Source organism: Equus caballus, chromosome 1 (assembly GCF_041296265.1).
Source record: "Equus caballus isolate H_3958 breed thoroughbred chromosome 1, TB-T2T, whole genome shotgun sequence".
NCBI classification, from domain to species: domain Eukaryota; kingdom Metazoa; phylum Chordata; class Mammalia; order Perissodactyla; family Equidae; genus Equus; species Equus caballus.
The window spans coordinates 174674722-174696980 of record NC_091684.1 but is presented as its reverse complement, the minus strand read 5'-3'; the positions used below and the strand labels follow the sequence as shown (position 1 = coordinate 174696980).

Sequence of the window (22259 nt, the reverse complement as noted above, 5' to 3'; positions counted from 1 at the left end):
TGTTCTCACTCTGCCCTCACTATCTGCCCTCCTGAGGTGCTGGCTTGGTGAAGATACCCCTGAAATTGCTTGGCTTACCTCTGTGTAGGGCTTTCCCATGGCTGGGAGGCAACTCAGAGAGTGAAGACATTCCTAAAGAAAGCTGCCCTTCCCACCTCTCCTCACAGAGCCACACAGGGTCCTGTGCCCTAGATCACTGCCAGGGAGAGAGAGGAGGTCCCCTTACCTTCTTCCACTTCCTCCTGGGTGTTCCAGTGGCTCTACCTTCAGATGTATGGCTGTGTGGGTCTCTCAGACATCTATGGTGCTGTGTGAATGTCCTCTGTGGTTTTATAAATGTCTTTTTGATTGTATCTTAGTGGGGAGAGACTAGGGGAAGAGCTCACTCCACTATAATGCTAATGTCACCCCCCAAGTTTCTAAATGTTTTGGTAAATTGAAGAAAGAATTTTAACACTGGATCTTACTGAATGAGGGACCCCTCGCTTCTGATAAGAGTCCAACTTTTAAATTCTGGTCATGTTCTGGTGCTTTGGTTCTGTGGTGAGGAGAATCTTTGGTTCCATGGTCATTTTGGGTCAAGATTTCTTCTGTGCATGTTTTGGCTTTGCAGGTGCATGTGACTTTGCAAATTTTCTGAAAGGCAATTCTTAATCACTCTGTTGATAAAAGATTGGGTCAGTTGAACTGGTCCTGGAGGGCATACAGTTACAAGCACACATGGATTTCATTTTCACCTAAAATGAAATGATAGCTGTCCTTGTTCTTTCTTCTTCCTTTTTTTTGGTGAGGAAGACTGGCCCTTAGCTAACATCTGTTGCTAATCTTCCTCTTTTTGCTTGAGGAAGATTTTCCCTGAGCTAACATCTGTGCCAATCTTCCTCTATTTTGTATGTGAGATGCTGCCACAGCATGGCTTGATGAGTGGTGTGTAGGTCCACACCTAGGATCTGAACCTGTGAACCCCAAGCCACTGATGCAGAGTGCACATATTTAACCACTATGCCACTGGGCCAGTCCCTGTCCTTGTTCTTGATGCTTGTTAAATAAGAGAAAGCTGCTTACACATGTATGAAGTTGAAAACTTCAGAAGAATGTTCATTATTTTCCTATGAGTGGTAGAAAACTCTTCTTTCACAGAAACCCAAAACTTTTCTAGTGTAGATCAGTGAATCTCATGTGATTTACTTCAGTTCACAAAGTTATTCCTCTTTTCTCAAATTCTCAGGATAAGCAGGAAATCCAGATTCAGAGACAGGATCCTTTACCCAGCCATGTACTTGTGTGGAAAGAAAGGGCAATACTATAACTTTGTTCTGCAATTCTTCCTGGTGGATTTCAATAAGATTTAGACTTGTTGTATAGTAAAGAATTTAACTTTGTCTAAAAAGAGATCTGGTCTTTGCTCTCAGCTTTTGCTGAGGTCATCTCTAAGCCCTTGGATTGTCATGCCTAGTAGGAGTGTCTTTGTTTGCTTGAGGGCTTTGGGCCAGTGGGAGAGTAACAGTGTGGTTTATGATGGGGGCTTTGAGCACATCAACAATGCGATTTAGGGTGAGAGCTCTGAGTCAAGGTATCAGCTTGACCTCCTAAGGGGCTGAAAACTGTTATCAGCCATGTGGGCAGTCAACCATGCCTACCTGACAGGATACCAATAAAGACTCTAGACACTAAAGCTTAGTTGAGCTTGCTTGGTTGGTAATACTCTGTGTGTACTGTTATACAATAGTCCCCCTTATCTGCAGTTTCACTTTCTGAGGTTTCAGTTACCTGCAGTCAACTGTGGCCCAAAATATTAAATGGAAAATGCCAGAAATAAACAATTCATAAGTTTTAAATTGCATGCCATTCTGAGTAGCCTGATGAAATCTCGTGCTGTCCTCCTCTGTCTCACCTGGGACATGAATTATCCTTTTGTCCAGTGGATGCACACTGTATACACTACTCACATGTTAGTCATTTATTAGTCGTCTTGGTTATCAGATTGACTGTCACAGTATTGTAGTGCTTGTGTTCAAGTCACCCTTATTTTACTTAATAATGACCCCAAAGCAGTAGTGATGCTGGCAATTCAGATATGCTAATGAGAAGCCATAAAGTGCTTCCTTTAAGCAAGAAGGTGAAAGTTCTTGACTTAATAAGAAAAACAATCATATGCTGAGGCTGCTAAGACCTACAGTAACTTTTATTATCGTATACTATTATAATTGTTCTATTTTGTTATTAGTTATTATTGTTAATCTCTTACTCTGCCTCATTTATAAATTAAACTTTATCATAGGTGTGTACGTATAGGAGAAAACATGGTATATGTAGGGTCTGGTACTATCTGCAGTTTCAGGCAGTCACTGGGGGTTTTGGAAAGTATCTCCCACAGATAAAGGGAGACTACTGTACATCTATGCTGGGAAAGTAATGCTGTCCCCACTCCACGGAGAGAAGACAGCAGCAAGCTCAACTTTTGCTACTTTTACTGGACCTGCCCTATGTGTCTCTTCCCTTGGCTGATTTTAATCTGTGTCCTTTGCCTGCAATAAACTGTTAGGAACAGCTTCCAGTGAGTTCATCTAGTGAATTGTTGCAGTTTGATCGTGGACTTGATGATCTTTAACTTGCAATTGTGTCAGAAGTGAGGGTGGTCTTATGAACCATTCCCCTAACTTCATAGTTGGCTAACTTTTGCAGTTGGCATCTGGTGTGGGATTCACTACAACCCTGACTCACTGAAACACATGGTTTGGGAAGAGAAAGGAGGAGAGGGCAGGGATTGATGAACTTCTGATTCCTGGATGGCTACTCGGTCATCCATGGTGTGGAACTGTATCTGTGCTGTGATCAGTTACTAGAGGTAAAAGTTACCAATGGAATTTGGAAATGGTAGACCCAGATCCCAAGGAGTTGGCCCATTGGGTACCTAAGGAAATGCAAAATAACAAGAAACAGGCTAAATATACAGTTCTTTGGTTATTATTATCTGTAATAGCTAAAATGAGTGTAAAAGAGAGTGTTGGGGTAGAATCTGATGACGAGCCAACCTCAGATTTCAGCCAGTCTGAGCCACAACTGCTAACTTCAGGGCCACTACCAAAATTATACTGGGACACCAGACAGCATGAATACAACCTCTGGTCACCAGAAAGTTTGCCCAGGTTGGACGAGGGCAAAACCAAGAAACTACTAAAACCAGAGGGTATAGTGTGAAGGAGTTACCTTATTTTGTGAATCAGTATCATCAGCTTCCTAGAAAACCTTTACTAAAATGGTTGTGAGAGCGACTAACTTAGGGACAGTGTCTTTGGTTTTGAATACTGCAGAATAGAAAAACGTATTTGGGTTGGTGTAGGACCCACAGCTCACTATTGAACAATTACAGATATTGATGCTTGATCCAGACACATAGCAGGTTATTCCTAAGGGGCAGCTAGCCTGGGGGACTGAATAAAAGCTGCTATAATGTTTGTTTACCCTGAGAAGTGGGATTGTTCTCTTCCTATCAGTGTCAAGTGGAACTCCCCAGATGAAGGGGCTGATATACTTTGTATGCAAACCATGGTGGATTAATTTTATGATAATCAAGATATTTATCCACTGACTATGACCCTTGCTTAGGTCCCGGTAAAAAATGATTAAGGGGCCCCTTTCACATGAGCATGCAATCTTGTTGCTGCAAAATCGAACAATGATCTGAGAAACCCTATCAGATTTGTTATCTTAACTTCTCTTTGTGAATCTTACAGATGCTAAGGAAATTAGAATGATTCACAGGAAGTGAGGAAAGGAAAAGGAAGAGTCAAGGGACCTGTCCCAGCAGAGTGGAATCTTTAAATGACCGTTAAGAAATGGGATGAATAAAGCAGACCTTGATGGGATTGAAACAAAGGTCTTAATGCAACAGTTTTGGAAGTTGAGTGGACGGGTGGGAAACCCTGGTGGTCCCCAATATTAAAGGTCCTTAAAGAACTCTGCTCTATTTATCCTAGTTTGGAAGAACTAAAATACCCTGAGGGCAAAGATGACAATGAGGAACCTGAACTCAAATCGCCGGTGGCAAAGTTCTGACAGATTAATCAAGATGAAGGTTGACCAGGGATCAGGGTCTTTTGACTTATCCTTCAGCTGAGCACTCAAAGACTTATGTATGTGTGTGGGTTAAATGCCTAGAAGTGGAGAAGAAACTTTTCTGGAACTCTTTGACATGGGATCCCAATTCACTGTGATTCCAAAACCTATTGGTAAAGCCCTAACGGGAACAAAAGTTAGATTGGGGGAGTATGGAGATGTAATGGTTTATGAGATTAAGATGAAAGTTTGGATAAAAATTGGAATGCTTGACTGGGCTTTATCTATCTCCTTTACCTGAATATATTATTGGGATGAATTTTATGTTTGACAGGGGAACACTTCCTCTACCTACTATGGTAAGACAAAGCATCTAAGTCTGCCCTTAGGCCAGTCTTGATTGGATATACTAAATGGGCCCCACTAGAGCTGCGCAAGCTTGCACAAGTTGTTAATTTAGAACAGTATAGGATATCTGGTGGACAGAAAGAAATCAATGACGTGTTAGAAGCTGAAGTGCTGGTACTAATGAATTCTCTGTACAATAGACCTGTTTGACCTGTGAAAAAGCAGATGGCTCATGGAGACTAACAGTGGACTATCAGGGCTTGAATAAAGTAGTGCTACCCATAGCATCAGTAGTCCCTGATACAGTTTCAATAGTACGAAAAGAACAGCAGGCTAAAAGAGACTGATACTCAATGATTGATTTGTAAATGCTTTTTTTCTGTCTTGATCTTGAAAAAGAGCCAACCATAGTTTGCTTTCATGTGGGAAGGATTCCAGTTTACATTTACTGTATTGCTATTTATTTAGGGTTGTTTGAATTCACCAGCAACAGTCATAATTTGGTTAGAAGGGATTTGAATTGATGATGCAGATTCTGAGTGTAATAATACACCATATTGATGATATCATGATAATATCAGAAACTGAAGAACAAGTTGGTGTCACTGAGCAAGGGCTCTGTCCACCCTATGCGCACTGAGGCCAATACTGTGGAACACTGGTCTTTGAGAGAAGAAGCAGTTTATTACATAATCACTTGGTAAGGAGACAGAAGGAAGGCTCACAATTCTGTCTCCCTGAACCAGGGCATGGCGTAAGGTTTAAGGGATCAGAGAGGGCAGGCTGGTAAGCAGAAGCAATGGCATGATGAGTTTTGATTGGCAGATCAGAATTTTCTCTTCTGTGCATGCTCCTGGCTGGCTCAATGCCCCTGAAAACTAGCTTTAACATTCTGTTGTTAAGATGAAGTCAGCACAGTAAACAAGCATAAAGTTAAGTAGATTTAAGTCATTACCTTCTCTATTGATAAGAATTTCTAGAGATTTAGTTATCCTCTCCTTCCTGGCACAGAGAGAAAGGCACCCTTACAAATGGAGATTTCTCTTATAAACGTAAATTTTCCTTACAAATGAGTAACTTCTACTAGGTTTTCAGAGCTTTCCCTGTGTCTGATGTTTCTAAAAAGTAATCAGCCTAAAATAATTCTTATGCCAAAGAGGCATTTTTTGGGGTAGCAAATTCTGTTCCTGGTCCTGTGGTTACACTGGGATTGACCTAAATGCAATGCTGACACGCATGACGAACAAAGGCTGGTTGATAAATCTAGCAAAGGTCCAATGGCCTGCGCAAATGGTGAGATTCTTAGGAATAACCTGGTTAGAAGCCACCCAAGACATTCCATAGGCAACTAAAAATAAACTGCTATCATTACCTACCCCTAGAACTAAATGAGAAGCCCAACATTTGGACTTTGGAGAATGCATTCCACGTGTGGGAATATTGCTAGCTCTGGTCCACAAAACTACCCAAAAGAAGGCTGTATTTGAACAAAAACAGGCCATGTCTGAAGTGCCAAAAGTAGTTTATCTCTCGATGCTTTTGAGCCCCTATGATCTGTACCCTACATTATTTTGGAAGTGTCTGCAACACATACTTATGTAGACTGGCGGTTATTGCAAAAGCCTGTGAGTGCTACCGAGAGGTGACGTTTCCAGGGGCATGGTGTGATATATTCTGCTTGAGGACAACTACCAGCTCACTACCGAGCATTAATTGAGACTACCCCTGTTACCCCATAAGGGATATGATCTGCTCGGCGCAAGACAAAAGCCAATCTATCAAGACAAAAGATGGTGGCAGAGAAAGGGCACTTTATTAAGCAATGAGATAGCAAATGGAAGATGGTGGACTAGCATCCTAAAGAACTATCTCAAGGGGGGCACAGAATCTTGAAGCAGTTACATAGGCCAGTGGATTAAGGCGGGAGGGATTAGGAAAGCTGACCCTCTGGTGTTACAGACCAGGAGTCACCACACTGGATCTTTCACTTGTCATGGATGTCAGAATAGGATCTCTGTTCAAGGATCATCACATTCCTAGGGAAGTCGAAAGAACAAAGTTATCGTCTTATCACAACTGGGAAGTACATACACAAGCAGGGGCCGTAAAATCTACAGAGCATGTACATCTCCTGGAGGGTACATATCCAACTGGGTTAGTTAGTCAGAGGTCATTCAAGTTACAATATGGTTTCTTTTCTATAATATGGCTTCCCCTATGTCAACCTTGTGTTGAGCTGGTATTACCCCTATAGCTGAAGGACATAAAATAATCCATAAAAATACCTATGATGTCTCGGGTAATATCAGAGAAACACTCTAATAAGAAAGGCTGTGCCCAGAAGAGTTCCATACCACAATGGAAATGCCTTACACAGGAATGTGTTACTGGATGATTGCAAAGAGGTACCCATCTGGTCCACAAGCAGGGAGACTCTTCCTCTAGGACTGATTTTGGAACCACCTGAGGAGCTGCTGGATCCTGTTGCCGCCTGGACAGTGCCCTGGGAACAGATCTCTATTGATCAACAAAGAGCTGCTTGGTTATGGATGGCTGATCTAAGGTGGACCAGTCGCGTGCTGTTTGGAAAGCCACCACACTAAGATGGACAGCTCTAAAGACTGAAAAAGGTAACAAATCAGCTCAATGGGCTGAATTGCATGCTGTTTTCCTTGCAGTGATGGAGAATTGAACAATGATAAAAGCCCCTATATTTGGGTTTTTACTGACGCATAGTCACCAGCATAGCTCAGAGCTCTCTTGAAGTGGAAGGATCCAACAGGTTTGCTGGGATGTTGCTGCTCCTGAATTGGCCCCAGCTGGGCTGCCATTCCTGCTTCCACCTCTTTATTTAAATTCTTTGTTCTGCCTTTGAATTGCAACCGTCTCAATTACTTCCTCCTCCCTCTTGACTTCATCAATCCTCTCAGAAAAGCACTTAAACTTCGGAGCCACAAAATAAAATTTAAAATATCTGTTCCCCAGAAACCATAAAGGAACAGATTGATAAATTTGACTGTCTAAAAATTTAAAACTTCCGTTTGGCAAAAGCCAAGACAGACTGTGAAAATGTAATTGCAGAACATATGATAAAATGGCTAATTGCCTTAATTTGCAAAATAACCCTCATGCAAATGAATGAGAGACAGTAAAACAACTCAGAAGAAAATAGGCAAGTCATAAGAACAGACAATTCACAGGAAAAATATAAATGGTCTGTAAAATTATGGAAATATACTCATCTCACTCATATTTAAAAACATGGAGATCAAAACATCAACAAGATACCATCTTTCAACTTTTACGTTGGTGAAAAAATAAAACATTTCATAATACCAAGACCTGGCAAAACTATAGAAAAATAGGAACTTTCTGATGTTTTTGATGGGATTTTTTATATTGTTGCAACCTTTGGCAAGGCAATTTGGCAATATCTATCAAATATTTAAGTGTGTGTATATTTTGACTGAGAAATTTCACTACTTGGCATTTACGTTGTGAATATACTTGCTAAAATTTCCCATAAATTTATGCACAAGAATGTTTGCAAGACATTGTTTAATGACAATTCAAACAGAAAACTTGTTTAATAGCAAGCAACTTAAAAAGCAAGCTTAAATATCTTGGTAGGAAAATTAAATTGAAGCATATCAATACAATACAGCTATTGAAAAAGGAGATACATGTGTAAGTGCTGAAAGGGAAGGATGCCCAAAATATATTCTGAAGCAAAGAGAACAAAGCACAGAAAAATGTGGTATAAATCAAAACTACATGTTCATACATATGCTGGTAAATACATTCGGCATTTTTCTAGAAATTGTGCAACACACACACACATGCACACACTTTAACAGCAGTTGCCATGGAGAGAAAAACTATGGAAGAGGAAAGATTTTATATTTCATTTCAAACCTTCCTGTTGTCTTTGAGGTTTTTGAGTTTTTGAGGGAACTTTGGACACAGAGGATTGAGGTAAGTGTGGTCTTCGGTTGATGGCACTCATTGGTTTGGGCAGGCCCCTCACCCCATTCTTCACTTTCGTTTGCCTCTTTCTCCCTTAAAGAAAACCATCCTGTTTAATGTACGTGCTGTTAGTTGTATGTGTTCTTGTAAAATGTGGATTGTCTACTGGGTATGGTGTATTAATTTATATAAGTGATGTGTGCTATCGGTCTCATTCTTTTCTGCCTTTTCGCTCAGTGTGACATGTGTTGCTCTGGGTGTGTGTAATTGTTGCTTCTAACTGCTGCACAGCACTCCACATTTTCCCTATCTACTTCTTTTTTTTTTTGGAGGAAGATTAGCCCTCAGCTAACTACTGCCAGTCCTCCTCTTTTTGCTGAGGAAGCCTGGCTCTGAGCTAACATCCGTGCCCATCTTCCTCTAGTTTATACGTGGGACGCCTACCACAGCATGGCTGCCAAGCAGTGCCATGTCCGCACCCGGGATCCGAACCAGCGAACCCCGGGCCGCCGAGAAGCGGAACGTGCGAACTTAACCGCTGCGCCACCGGGCCCGCCCCTCTATCTACTTCTTCTTGGATAGATATCTGGATCACCTCCAGCTCCTCCCCGCCACAAATAGTCTGGATGAACATCCTCATAGATGTCCTCATGTGAATTTGAGTGGGAAGTTTTTCCAGAAACATATCCAGCGGTGGGGCTTGCTGGTGAAGGGGCTCCGAACAGGCCTCCTTGAGATGTGCTACTTTGGCAGGTGAAATATTTTGAGCTAAAGGCAATCGAGACCCTGCAGGCTTAAGAGAAACTTTTACCTCTCCTTCAAAGAATTTAAATTGGGAGTCTTGCCCATAATAAGCACTATCACCAGAAATAACTTTTTATGATCTATCTCTATGGCAGGGCAAACCTCTACTGAACATTTGCTCCTTTTGTCATCCTGTGAATGACTCTCTTCCTTCTGAAGCCTTGGGCTCCTGTCTCATTCCTTAGCTCAGGTGGCATATATACCTGATTTTACCTTTTTGTCCCTGGAGCGCTCATGTATGTAGGGTCTCTGGCCCTCTTATGTGTGCGGGGTTCCTGTATGTATGAAGTAAATTTGATTTTCTCCTATTAATCTGTCCCATATCAGTTTAATTCTTAGGCCAGCCAGAAGAACCTAGAAGGATGGAGGAAAATTTCTTCCTCCTCCACACTGGTCATGGAATACAGTGATTTGTAACTAAGAACTGTCTGCTCTCTAGAGTGGCTGCACCAGTCTACTCTCCCACCAAGAGCATAAGAGGGTCCCTCTACCTGCCAACACTTGGCATTATTCAGCTTTATAATTTTTACAAGCTTAGCAGAGTAATATCTCATTATTTTTCAACTTTATGTTACTCCGATAGCTAATAAGTTTGGGCCTTTCTCCACAGGCTTGCCAGACTTTTTGATTCCCCTTCTGCAAATTGCCTTTTCCCTTTCTTTGTCCATTTATTTTGGGGGAGGGGGGTGTGGTTCCTGCTCTTTTTTTTTTTTTTTTGGTGAGGAAGATTGTCCCTGAGCTAACATCGGTGCCAATCTCCCTCTATTTTACATATGGGATGCCACCACAGCATGACTTGATGAGCAATGTGTGATTCTGCGCCCAGGATCTGGATCCACAAACATTGGGCCACCAAAGCAGAGCATGTGAACTTAACCACTACTCCACTGGGCCAACCCCTTGGGATTCCTGCTTTTTAATCGTGCATTTAAGAGTTACCTTGTATATGTTAGACATTAGTTTAAAAAAAAAAAAAAAGTTTGGGGTATAACAAATAACACTCAATTTGTCATCTATTTGTTAACCTGATCATGATGGTCTTCACTGAACGAATTTTCTTAATTTGATGCAATTAATTTCATCAGCTTTGGCCTTATAACTTCTTTCACTGTTCTTTAGAAATCCTTCCCTGTCTCATATGTCAGGAAGATATTAACTCACAATATTTACTGATAACTTATACTCTTTTGCTTTGAGGTGGTTAGTCTTTCTGGATCTCTCTTCATATACTCTGGGAGGCGGGGATCCAGTTTTATTTTTCTCCCTCTAGTGAGCCAGTTTTTCCAGCACCATCTTCTAAAAAATGCGCCCTCTGTCATTAAATTGTGATGCAACACTTACTGTCCATTCCATTCTCATCTATGGGTATGAACTGTGTCTCAGTTCTTCTGTTCTATTTGTCCATTTTTTTGTTCTTGTGCCAGACATACAGTATTAATTTTTTTATCATAAGATATAAGAAGAAGAAAAGTACATAAAACGTAAATCTACCACTTAATGATCACTCAGGTTAAGAAATAGACCACTGCCAATAATCCCAAAGTAACTACCATACTGACATTTATTTTTTTAAGTATTGTGTGTGTGTGTGAGGAAGATTGGCCCTGAGCTAACATCTGTTGCCAATCTTCCTCTTTTCGCTTGAGGAAGATTGTCACTGAGCTAACATCTGTGCCAATCTTTCTCTGTTTTATGTGGGATGCTGCCACAGTGTGGCTTGACGCGTAGTACTAGGTCTGCGCCCAGGATCCGAACCTGTGATTCCTGGGCCTCTGAAGTGAAGCACACGAACTTAACCACTATGCAACTGGGCCGGCCCCTCTGACATTTATGATAATAATTCCCTACTCAAAAAAAACTACTTTATTAAGTAGTTTTCTATAGGTATCTATAAACCCTATGCTTTATTTTGCCTGTTTCTGAGCTTTAGATTAATAGAATCGTACAGTATCTGTGCAAGCTTATTTCACTCAACATTATTTGTGACATTCATCTACGTTATTGTGTATGGCAATGGGTTATTGTTTTTAATTTCTATAGATACTGTAATAGATTAAAGAAATGCCCACAATCCTTCACTCCTCCCTGTACCCATGCCTTTTGCAAAGTGACTTTAAAGCTCCTTTCATCAAGAGATGGAGTCTATTTTCCCTTCCTTGAACCTGGGCTGGCATAGTGACTTGTTTTGGCCAATAGAATGAGATGAAAGCAACCTTGTGCCAATTCTGATCTTAGGCCTGCAGAGCTCTTGCATGCTTCTACTCTATGTGTTGGGACCTCTGCCTCTGCCACATGAATAAGGCTGGGCTAGCCTCCTGGGGCATAATATACACGGATCAGAGCTGAGTTAGCCTGGTTGTCTGAGCTGAGGTCTCAAAGATGTGAAAGTCTAGCCAAGATCAGCAAAGCTGGCCCACAGCTGATCATAGATGTATGAGGGAGCTCAGCGGAGACCAGAAGACCTTCCCAGCTGAGCTGAGCCTAAACTGCTGACCCGCAGAATTCTGAGCTAAATAAAAGGTGGTTGTTTTAAGTTACTGAGTTTTGGGAGTGGCTTGTTATGTACAATAGATAACCAGCACGTATTTCATTGTATGTCTATACCGTAATTTGCGTTGTTTCCAGTTTTTGGTTTCTATGAATTGTGCTGCTATAACACATTCTTGTCTTGCCTCCTAGTGCATATGTGCATGCAGTTCTGCTGGGTTTATATCTAGAATTGGAATTTTTGGTTCACAGAGTATGTATATCTTTAGTCTTAATAGCTAGTGACTACTCATTTTCAAAATAGTTTTGTGAATTCATACTCTTATCATTGACATAAGAGAGTTCCCATTGCTTCACATGCTGTGTTAACACATGGAGTTGATGAAACATTGAAAGATTTGCCTTTGAGATCAGGAACAAGACAAAGATGCCCACAAATATTGTATCTTTTCAACATTGTACTGGAGGTCCTAGCCAGTATTGTATGGCAAGAGAATGGATAAAAAGTGTAAGTATTGAAAAGGTAGAAATAAAGGGTGATTTTTCACAGACATAGAATGATTGCATACTTAGAAAATATGAAGAAATCTATAGATAAATTATCAAAATTAATAACCTTAACACATTTGCCAGAACAAATTCAATATGTAAAAATCATTTGCATTCTTACATATCAGCAGCACAGAGGTAGAAAAAAGATTAAAAAGAAAGATGCCATTAACAATAGCATAAAAATATCAAATAACTAAGAATAAATGAAGCAGAACATGCAAGCCTTTTATGCAGAAATCTATTTAAAATTATTGAGACTTTAAAGAAGATCTTACTAAATGGAGGTATCGTGTTGACGGTTGGACGACTCAATATTATATAAATTCTCCTCGAAATTGGTCTATAGATTCAATAGAATTTCAACAGTTTTGTTGAATTGTTTCTGATAAGAAGTCTTCTGTAATTCTTTTTTTTTTCCTTTTTAACATCTATGCATAAGGTTTCTTTGGCTCTGCCTCCAAGATTTCCTTTTTACCTTTGGTTTATAGAAGTTTGAATGTCATACATCTAGATGTGTGTGTGTGTTTTGTTTTGTTTCTATTTATACTGCCTGAGGTTCTCTAAGCTTCTTTTATCTGTGGTTTGTTATCTTCATTACTTTTGAAAAATTCTTGGTCATTAGTCCTTCAAATATTTCTTCAGTTCTGTTCTCTTCCCCTTCTAGGACTATAATTACACATATGTAAGACTGATTGATGTTGTCCTATTACTGTTGGATGTCCTGTTTTTTCATTCTTTTTTCTTTTTGTGTTTCATTTTGGGTAATTTCTATTAATCTATCTTCAGTTTACTGATTCTTTTCTCAGGTGTGTTGAGTTTACTGATGAGCCTATTCAAATAGAATGAAATTGAATTTTTTTATTTCTAACTCTTCCATTTGACTCTTCCCTATAATTTCCATGTCTCTACTGAAATTACCCATCTGTTCATGCATGTTATCTATCTTTTCCAATAGATCTTTAAACAAATTAATCATAGTTATTTTAAAGCTCTTGTCACATAGTTCCAACATCTAGGTCATCTCTGAGTCTGGTTCTGTTGATTTCTTTATCTCCTTGCAATCAGTTGTTTTAATTGATATTTGTATGGCTCATAACTTTTGATTGAATGGTGAACACCATGTGTTGAACAGTAGAAACTGAGGTAAATAGAATTTGTTCCTGAACTGGGCATGCTTCTTCTGTTAGGCAGTGTGGGAGGTTGAGTCAATCTAGTGAGCAATTAAGCTGGGCTTGGGTTTTATCACTATCATCTTTACTTTCTGTGTAACACAGAGTTAAATTCCCATAGCGATGTGCAACTGTTGCCTTTTGTTTAAGGTCAGGTCTGGGGCCAGAGGATTTTTCTCAGTTTTCACATTCTATCTTCAGCATTTAACCATCCCTATATGCCTGAGCAAAAGTGGGTTTTCTTTTCATATTCTCGCCCTTCCCTAGTAGCAAACTACTCCAGTTTGTTATTTGGTTCTAGGCTTATGGTGGGGGTAGGGGAGGTTTTCTTTTGCCCTAGTCCAGCTGCAATCTTGGGCAGGCCTTGTGTGCCTGAGCCGTGGGATGGGGCCTTTTTAGCATTGCTGTCCTTCTTCCCTATGGCAGCCAAACTCAGTCTTGGATCTGAGGTTGGTCTTGGGCAAGCGTTTTCTGCCTCTCCCTCAGTGGTAGCAGATTTTTTTTTTGCTTGGTATCAGTATAGGAGTCTGATTTAGAATGGGTTTCCACCCCACACCAGGTGTATAGAGTGTTTCTTATACTGCTCCCCTTAATGGTGATGGGTCTTTGCTTGTATCCTGGAAATAATAGAGTTTGCTGCTTCTCTGCCAGCAGCTTAAGGCTTCTACTTCATAGGAGAGAATGGTCTCCAGAAGAGGGAGGGGTTTGAGGCCTCTTCTCCCAGCAACTGCTGAACATCTGCAGGCCTAAACCGCCAACAGAGATCACTTTGGCTTTCTGCCCTGCTGCCAATCTTTCTCATGAGTACCCTGTGAAAATTCATGGAAAAGAGGGCCTTGTGCCTAAGGCCTTTAGGCATTAGCGATTGACATGGTAGCCCACGCTGGAACTTTAATAATTCATTGCATTTTAATGATTTCTGCTTACTTGAGTGATAACCACTTCTTCCTCCTGAGTGACATCCAGGTGACCCAATTTGTGAATCGCATATTTTCTTGGAGAGTTTATCTCTCTTTGGCATTCAGGTTACCTGATTGCCTTGCAATTTCAGCTCTCTGAAAGGCTCAGGAAATGTTATACTTTTGTAGTTTATTCAGCTTTCTCTTGTTTTTATGGTAGAAGATACATTTTATTCCAACTTTGTATCTCCTAAGCAGAAGCATAAACCTGGGTTGCGTTACTTTTCTGATGAGAAGTCAGAAATATTCTTATCATTATTCTCCTGCATATAATGTGTCTTTATCTCTTGCTTCTTTAAGATTTTCTTTTTATATTTGGTTTTCAGCAATTTGACAATACAATGCCTAGATGTGGTTATCTTTGAGCTGACCTGACTTTGATCTTGTGAAGTTTATTGGATACGTGGATTAATATTATTCATTAAATTTGGAAAAGTTTTCAATCATTCTTTCTTCAAATATTTTTTCTCTTCCTCTTTCTTCTCTTCTTTGAGACTCCAAGTATACATGTTAGACCACTTGATATTGACCCACAGGTCACTGCAGCTATGTTTATTTTGTTTCAGGTATTTTCTTTCAGTGATTCAATTTGGGTAATTTCTATTGAAATGTCTGCAGATTTTTTTTTTTAGGTAGTATCAAATCCAGCTGATAAGTCCATCCAGTGAAATTTTCATTTTAGATATTGTATTTTTCAATTATAGATTTCTGATTATTTCTTTTTTATTGTTTGCATTTCTCTCTTCCATTTTACTCCTCTTCTGTTCACTGATTATATCCATCTTTACCTTTAAATCTACTTAAAAGGAAACCTATTCACTTTAAATCTATTTGCTGCTTCCAACATCTGTGTAATCTCTATATTTAAAAAAATTCTATTTTATATCCTTGTTATCTATCACATTTTCCCGTTTCTTCACCTGTCTAGTAATATTTGATCATATGGTGGATATTATTCTATGAGTGTCTGAATTTTGTTGTCTTCCTTTAAACAGTGTTGAGTTTTGTTCTAGAAAGCACTTAATTTACTGGAAGAATGGCTTGTTCTTTATTGAGGTTTTGTTTTAAACTTCTTTAGGTCTAGAGTAAGACTACTATTAAAGCATGGCTTTTCTAGGGGTCTTAAATATCTTCCTGAGGTAGTTTCTCTACCCTGGCTAGTCAAAATGCCAGTATTTCTTAGAATTATATGACCTCTGGAGCCTCTATTTAGATCACAGTCCCCCAGAAACTGTTCTCTCCCAGGCCTTAGCATTTTGATATAAATAGAAGGGGACCCATATGTAGTTTTCTAGAGCTCCTTCTCTCTACAGATCCCTCCTCATATTAATCAAGGTCAGTTACTTAAAGAAAAATAGTAATTCCTTTGTTTACATGCTGGTCCACTGGCATAAACAGCTCCAAGTAACCAGGTGGTAATCGCAGCTTCAAGTTCAGTGGAAGCTATATATGTCCACTAGAGGAAGTGTACCTCATCTCCAGGAAATAGGACCTCTAATCTGGTTGAGCTATAGAGATGGGAACTATAAATTCCTCAAGTGGGTTACTAGGTGCAACAGAGAGAGAGACTACTCTAACTTCCACCCTTGGTTCCCAAATTTACCTATTATAGCTGGTAGGAACACAGCATCACATGTTGGCTGATAGTTTTGTGTAAATACTGCATCCTGGAGGGCAGCACCCAACCAAGCATAGTGTTGTCCACCAACTCATGCCTTAATTGAAACTTCAACAGGCCATTCCATCATTCTATCATGCTGGCTGCTTCTGGGTGATGGTGCATATAATAATATCTACAAATTCTGTGGTCATGAGCCCACTGTTTTACTTCTTGCTGTTAAATGGGTTCCTTGGTCCAAGATAATGTTGTCTGGGATACTATGTTGGTAAATAAGACATACTGTAAGCCCTCAGATGATGGTACTTGCACAAGCAAAGTAGGAAGGGAAGGCGAGGCAAACTCATTTTTGGAATGTATATGTATTTAGAAGATGTATGGAACATGTAATAATTTAGGTAAGAATAAACCACTGTCCCATCCAAAGCCAAAATATTTTGATATAATTGGTCTCCCATCTCTTGGCTGGTCTAACCAAGGAGAGTTTCCACAGTGAAGGCTTGGTTCTGATCTCTGCTGCTGGCAGGTTAAGGATTCATCAGCCACTGTAGCCAGATCAGCCTTGGCAATAAAGATCCCATGTTGCTGGACCTCCTTGCCACCATGGCTACTCAGTTCATAGGTCCCTTGTAGATGTGCTGGAGTGACTGAAGAGAGAGGCAGACTCAGGGCCACAGGACAGATCATCTCATCCATAGGTTGTTGAATGTCTCTTTTATGTGGCTATTTTCTGATAAAATTAATATCAGATACAATGATAAATGTGCTTTGTATCTACTCCCATAGGTTTATTCACATGCATTCTCCCTAGAGCTCTTTGTAACTGATTATGCAGTCTTTTTTTCTAGGGTCCTGACCAATAAGACAAGCCATTTGTCACTGCCCAAGAGTGAGTGGATGTCCATACCTCAGACCACCTCTTCCTCAAATGAAGTGAATAACTAAGTGCACTGCTTAAAGCTTTGCCCGCTGAGATTTCCCCTCACTGCTGTTGTTCAGGGCCACCCTTGTGTGAAACTGTAATGTGACAACTGATTTCTTCCAGCTAGTGCCAACATATCACATTGACCCAACTGGGAATCAGGCCTGAGTCCTTTCCTCTTCTCTCATTTTGTCATAAGAGCCCCCACCATGAAGCCATAGGTCCAGGTTGAGGGACAGGCATCAGTACAACTGAGACGGGTGGCAGGGGAGTCTGGACCACCTTTTAATATTATCTTTGTGTGCCTCTACAGCTCTTTGAACCCAGTCACAAATGTAGCCTTTCCACCATGTAATGGATGCCCTTCCTCCTGCCTGACTTTATGACTTGCTGCTTCTGACAATACCCAGCTCAGGTGGTATTTTTTGATTACATGGTCACTTAACGTTCCATGGTCAGGTGCTCAGTTTCTTCTAGGGCCTCATAGCTCTTTTTCCAGTGGAGAAACCAGGAGCTGTTTTTCAAGTAGTAAATAGAGAACGTAGCCTTGCTCCACACCCCAGGGGCTTGTGCTGGGGTTCTGCTATTGCGATTTTCTACAGACTCCAAGCAGCACTTACCCTACACAGATACCTCTGTGTATAATCAAATGGCCCAAATGACAGGGAAGCTTGTACTACAGCCTGAAACTACTACAGAGTCCTGTCTCAAGGATACCTTTCAGGCCAAGACAATATACACCGGTAAGCTATATTCTGCCACTAAATTCCAAACAGGTCCACCATGTGTTATACTCCTTTCTTAATTGGAGGTGTGAAATGAAACAAGCTTTCCTTCAGGAGATGTCCTGGAGTGCCTCAGACCACTAACTCCTAGAAACTTCACTTTTGTGGGAGGCCCTTGAATCTTCCTGGGTTTATCTCCTGCCCTCTGGCTCATCAAGTTGCTACAATAACAGGATATTAAAGGGACGCAGACTCCTCTTCCCAGGAGGTTCCTCTACTCCTACATAACATGTGGGAGCAACTCCTGTGTAATTGTGGGAGCAAAGAGAGATGTGTTTAGAGATGCTCTGCTGAAACACTCCGGGAACATCCAAGAGTCATGTAGCATTCGGTACATCAGGGGAGGGGTGATGTGACTCCATCTGTCTCCAGAACCTGAGCATAGGCCTGGTTCCATTTAAATGTCCCTTTTCTCTCAGAGTGATGCACTGTGCGCACTGCTGAGTCCTGTCTTAAAAGTGGTATTAAAGGTGAGGTTCTCGGTCTGGTCCTGTGGCCGAGTGGTTAGGTTCGCGCACTCCACCGCGGCAGCCAGGGTTCCGGTTCAGATCCTGGGCGTGGACATGGCACTGCTCATCAAGCTACGCTGAGGCAGTGTCCTGCATGCCACAACCAGAAGGACCCACAACTAAGAACGTACAACTATGTACCAAGGGGCTTTGGGGAGAAAAAGGAAATAAATAAAATCTTTTTTTTTTTTTTAATGTGAGGTTCTCAACAAAATGACAAAATCCAGCCCTAGCCTCCAGGCCCTGTCCTTCTCTGTCTCCCTGTAACCTTCAGCGCTAGCCCCCCACACCCTCAGGCAGTAGGCTTTGGAAAGTTGATGATTCTGCACTTCCAGAATCCAGGAGCCTGTCCACCTTCTACAGTGATGGGGACCAGCAAGGATCTTTCATCTTGGTTATACCCAAGGGATCAACCGAGGATGGCACATACAGTGTCACACGTGGCAGCAAAATTAGAAGGAAAGTTTGGGCTGAAATCATTAGTTCCATTTTGCCATAGACACAAGGAAATTCAGAGCTCCATGACTCTTTAGCTGAGTAGAATAGGATTTGTGATAATACAGAGGGAATCTTGAGGGTACCAGCCCAGAAGCCATGAGGAATTGGTGTGGGCTCAGCTGGTCTCTTCCTGCCTTTGGCTCAGTTAGCCTCTGACTGGCTTCTGTCCAGAGAGAATTGGGAGGTACCTAAGGATGCATATTTAATTCAAACACCCTCTTCCTTCCCCATGAATTCAATTTAACAAATATTTGCCAAGTGACTACAAGTTAACACCTAGTGCTCTAGACTTAGAAAGTATAAATGTAATTGGTAAACAAGCACTATAGAAGATTAAAAAAGAGAGAGAGAGAGAAAGAAAGAATAATGCTTCCTTAGTAGTAGGGAATTATAGGGGAAATATAAATTATAACCACCATGGAATTAATTGATTATCACTGGTTGCCACTAATGTGTTGAAGAGTGAAAATGACAGGCTCAGGTCAGCCAATTAGCAGATCAGGGCATGGTGAAAAAATCCGAAGGCCTCTTTGGCAATGTTTGAGGAGAACCCCATCTCCTGCAGTTGGAGGGCAGATCATGACAAAGACCAGAGATAGGAATTAGTTGCAAAAGTAGTAGAACTTATGAGAAGGATGAATTTGCAGTCTCAGCAAATCTCTCACATCAAAATCATGGCCTGACAGGGAAGGAGTATGATCTTGAGATATAGGACAGGGAAATCTGGGTGGATGTGCTTGAGAACCTTGAACTCCCTCAAGATCCCTCTGCACTCTGGGCCTAAGGAAGTGGCCCGCATCTCCTATCCCACCCTGCTTTGCCGGGGAATAGCAGTTTTCTCTTAGCTGGAGATCATGCAGAGGCCTCACAAGGTGTACACTTTGAAAGATGATGCTTGCCTTCCTCAAGGTTTGCCTGAACCTCCCTCATGAATTCTAGGCCTATAACTAGGATCAGATCTCAACATGGTCCAGTTAGGGAAATACTGGCCATGCTTCAGCAATAAAAATGTTATTCACCAAAAAGTTGCAGTACTTGGATAAAATAATACTGGTAGGAAAGGAGAGAACATACTTGGAGTGGCTATTGAGGGTGCTGCACTGGAGGGAGGTTGGAATATAAGGCTGAATAAGGGAGAATTTATTGATACAGTGACTTAGGGTTTAATATCCAGGCATAAATGCTTGGAGCTGGTCTAATATGTTGTCTAGATGGCTCTTTGAAACTTGGAAACAATGATGACTGACAATAAATAAAGTGGAGAGACTGGAACTGCCTTGGCAGAGTATTGAAGAAGTGGTCAAAGAATTGGGGAAATGGGTATGCTACAAGGGACTTACTACATAAGACTGAAAGCCTGTTGACTGATTATGGTCGCCGGAAAAGCCTAGAGGATACTTGCTAACAAGAGCAATGAGAAACATGCTAGAGACAGGCGTACTGGCATCATTGGGAAGCTCAGTGGTGGCTGTCCTTTGTAGGCCAGGCTTGATGGTAGAGAAGACTGCTATGGAACCTGGCTCCCTAGTGTTCATATAGATGATAAGATTCCAGAATAGCAGAGTACAACTGATGACATTAATTATCGAAGGCAAAGGTAGACATAATTACTGTAAGGCAGCCAGGGACCTGACTCAGAAGTACCTGGATATTCTAGGTTTACAGAATTAAAGTCTCCTTTAAGTTAACTCGCCTGCTCTCTGTCACAATAATCTAAAACAGCCTTGATTGCTGGGACATTTCACAGAAAATCACACTGGTCTACTATATTTATGACTTTATGCTATTTGGACCTGATGGATGAGAAAGTGGCAAGTATGATGCATGCATGCATGTCAGAGGGTGGAGAATAAACTCCGCTAAGAATAAGGGGGCTTCTACACTGGGGAAATTTTTAGGTACCCAGTGGTTTGAGGCATGCTGAGATATTCCTTTCAAGGGAAAGAAAAGTTATTACTCCTCCCACTTCCTACCACTAAGAAAGAGACAGAGCACTTGGTAGGGCTCCTTGGAGTTTGAAGATAATACGTGCCATAACAGAGGAGACTTGGTGAGAGGGAGCCCTGATTACATGGTGGGTCTGGCAGTACTCAGCTCATGATGGGCAGCCGTGGTCATATCCCTTCATGATCCATAGTCCCGTGCTCAGCCTCTCTCTAAGCTTATTGAGCTACTGGTGCTACTGAATAACTGATTTTTCAGTAGCACATACTGATGCTGAGCCCTGAAAATGATGCCAACTCTTGAGAATACCAACTAGCAGTAGCAAGTTGGTTACACTGAAATACTTTCACTCTGGAAGGGTAGCAATTCACTCTTATTGGGATCAATATGAAATCAGCACATATTTTGGGTGTGGGTTTGCATTCCTGGCCTATAGCACTTAGCCAGCACCACCATTAAAGAGTGTCTGATTTATTGTCATGGGATCCACATAACATTTCCTTGGATTAAGTATTTCTTTTTACAGTGAAAGAGTATGACAAGAGCACATGATCATGAGTTTTACTGGTCTTAGCATAGATTTTATCAGTCAGAAGTTCCCAACCTAAGAGATCATTGGAATGAAGGGGACAATTTAGGGATGACACTCTTCACGGTTGGGATGCTATGCTTTAAGATAAGCAGTATACTTTGAGCCAATGGTCATTATATGGTTCTGTACCCCTCATAGGTAAAATACACAGAGCTGGGAACCAAGAGGTGTAACTTGGAGTGGCCTTTCTCACTATAACTCCCAGCATTTGACTTAGGGAATTTATAATTCCCATTCTTCCAAAGTTGCTGCACCTGATTCCTGAGCCTTTCGGGTGCTTCTACCAAGGTCACTGAAAGGATTCTGCTAAAGCTATGTCACCCTTCCCACTCCTTTACTACTGCTTCCTAAGAACACATATCAAATAAACTATCTGTACCCTAGTCTTTATCTCAGGGTCTGCTTTTAAGGGAACCAAACTAAGACAACTGGTACCAGGAATTGCCCTAGCAAGTAGAGCTTAAGGTTGATATTCCAGAACATTCACTGATACCCAGGACCCCACTGATGGTTGTAAGTGAGATGGTGAGTAAGGTGGATTCCCCAAAGTTAACCTTGAGACAAGGATTTGTGTGAAAGTGACTTATTAGGAAGTGTTCCCATGAAAAAAACAGTAGGGAAGATAGAAAGTGGGACCAGCACAGGAATGATGCCAATTAAAGTCTCAAGAGGGCAACTTTGTGTCAACCCTGTAAGGGGCTTACCATTAGCATTTGGAGGGCAGCTTCAGGTGAGGGGTAGAGGTGATCATGATGTGTGCCCACTGGAAAATTAAGACCGTCCTCTCTCCTCCTCCTTAGGACTCAAAGGATCCATTTCATGAAGCACTGCCTCATCATACATCCAACTGCTAATGGGTCTGAGGATGCCTCTTTACAGGATGCCAAGAGAATCTGAGACCCTTCTCAGAATCTTCTCACTCTTCTGCCTGTGAGTTCCAGCCTGGACCAGGTGGTGCTTGCTAGTGATGCTTGAGTGCTTTTCAGAACACTTGGAGATTCAGGTAGCTTCAAGAACAGTTTTAGTCTACAAATAAAGTGTGAACTA

At 41.2% G+C, this 22259-nt stretch overlaps 1 long non-coding RNA gene across 1 annotated transcript in view; it reads left to right on the top strand.

Annotated features, from left to right (window-relative positions):
- LOC111768859 (uncharacterized) overlaps positions 1-22259 on the top strand; it is a 48419-nt gene that overhangs the window by 22775 nt on the left and 3385 nt on the right. The window contains exon 2 of the long non-coding RNA XR_011440542.1: positions 22013-22142. This is a non-coding gene — a long non-coding RNA (uncharacterized lncRNA). The remainder of the gene's footprint in view (positions 1-22012; positions 22143-22259) is intronic.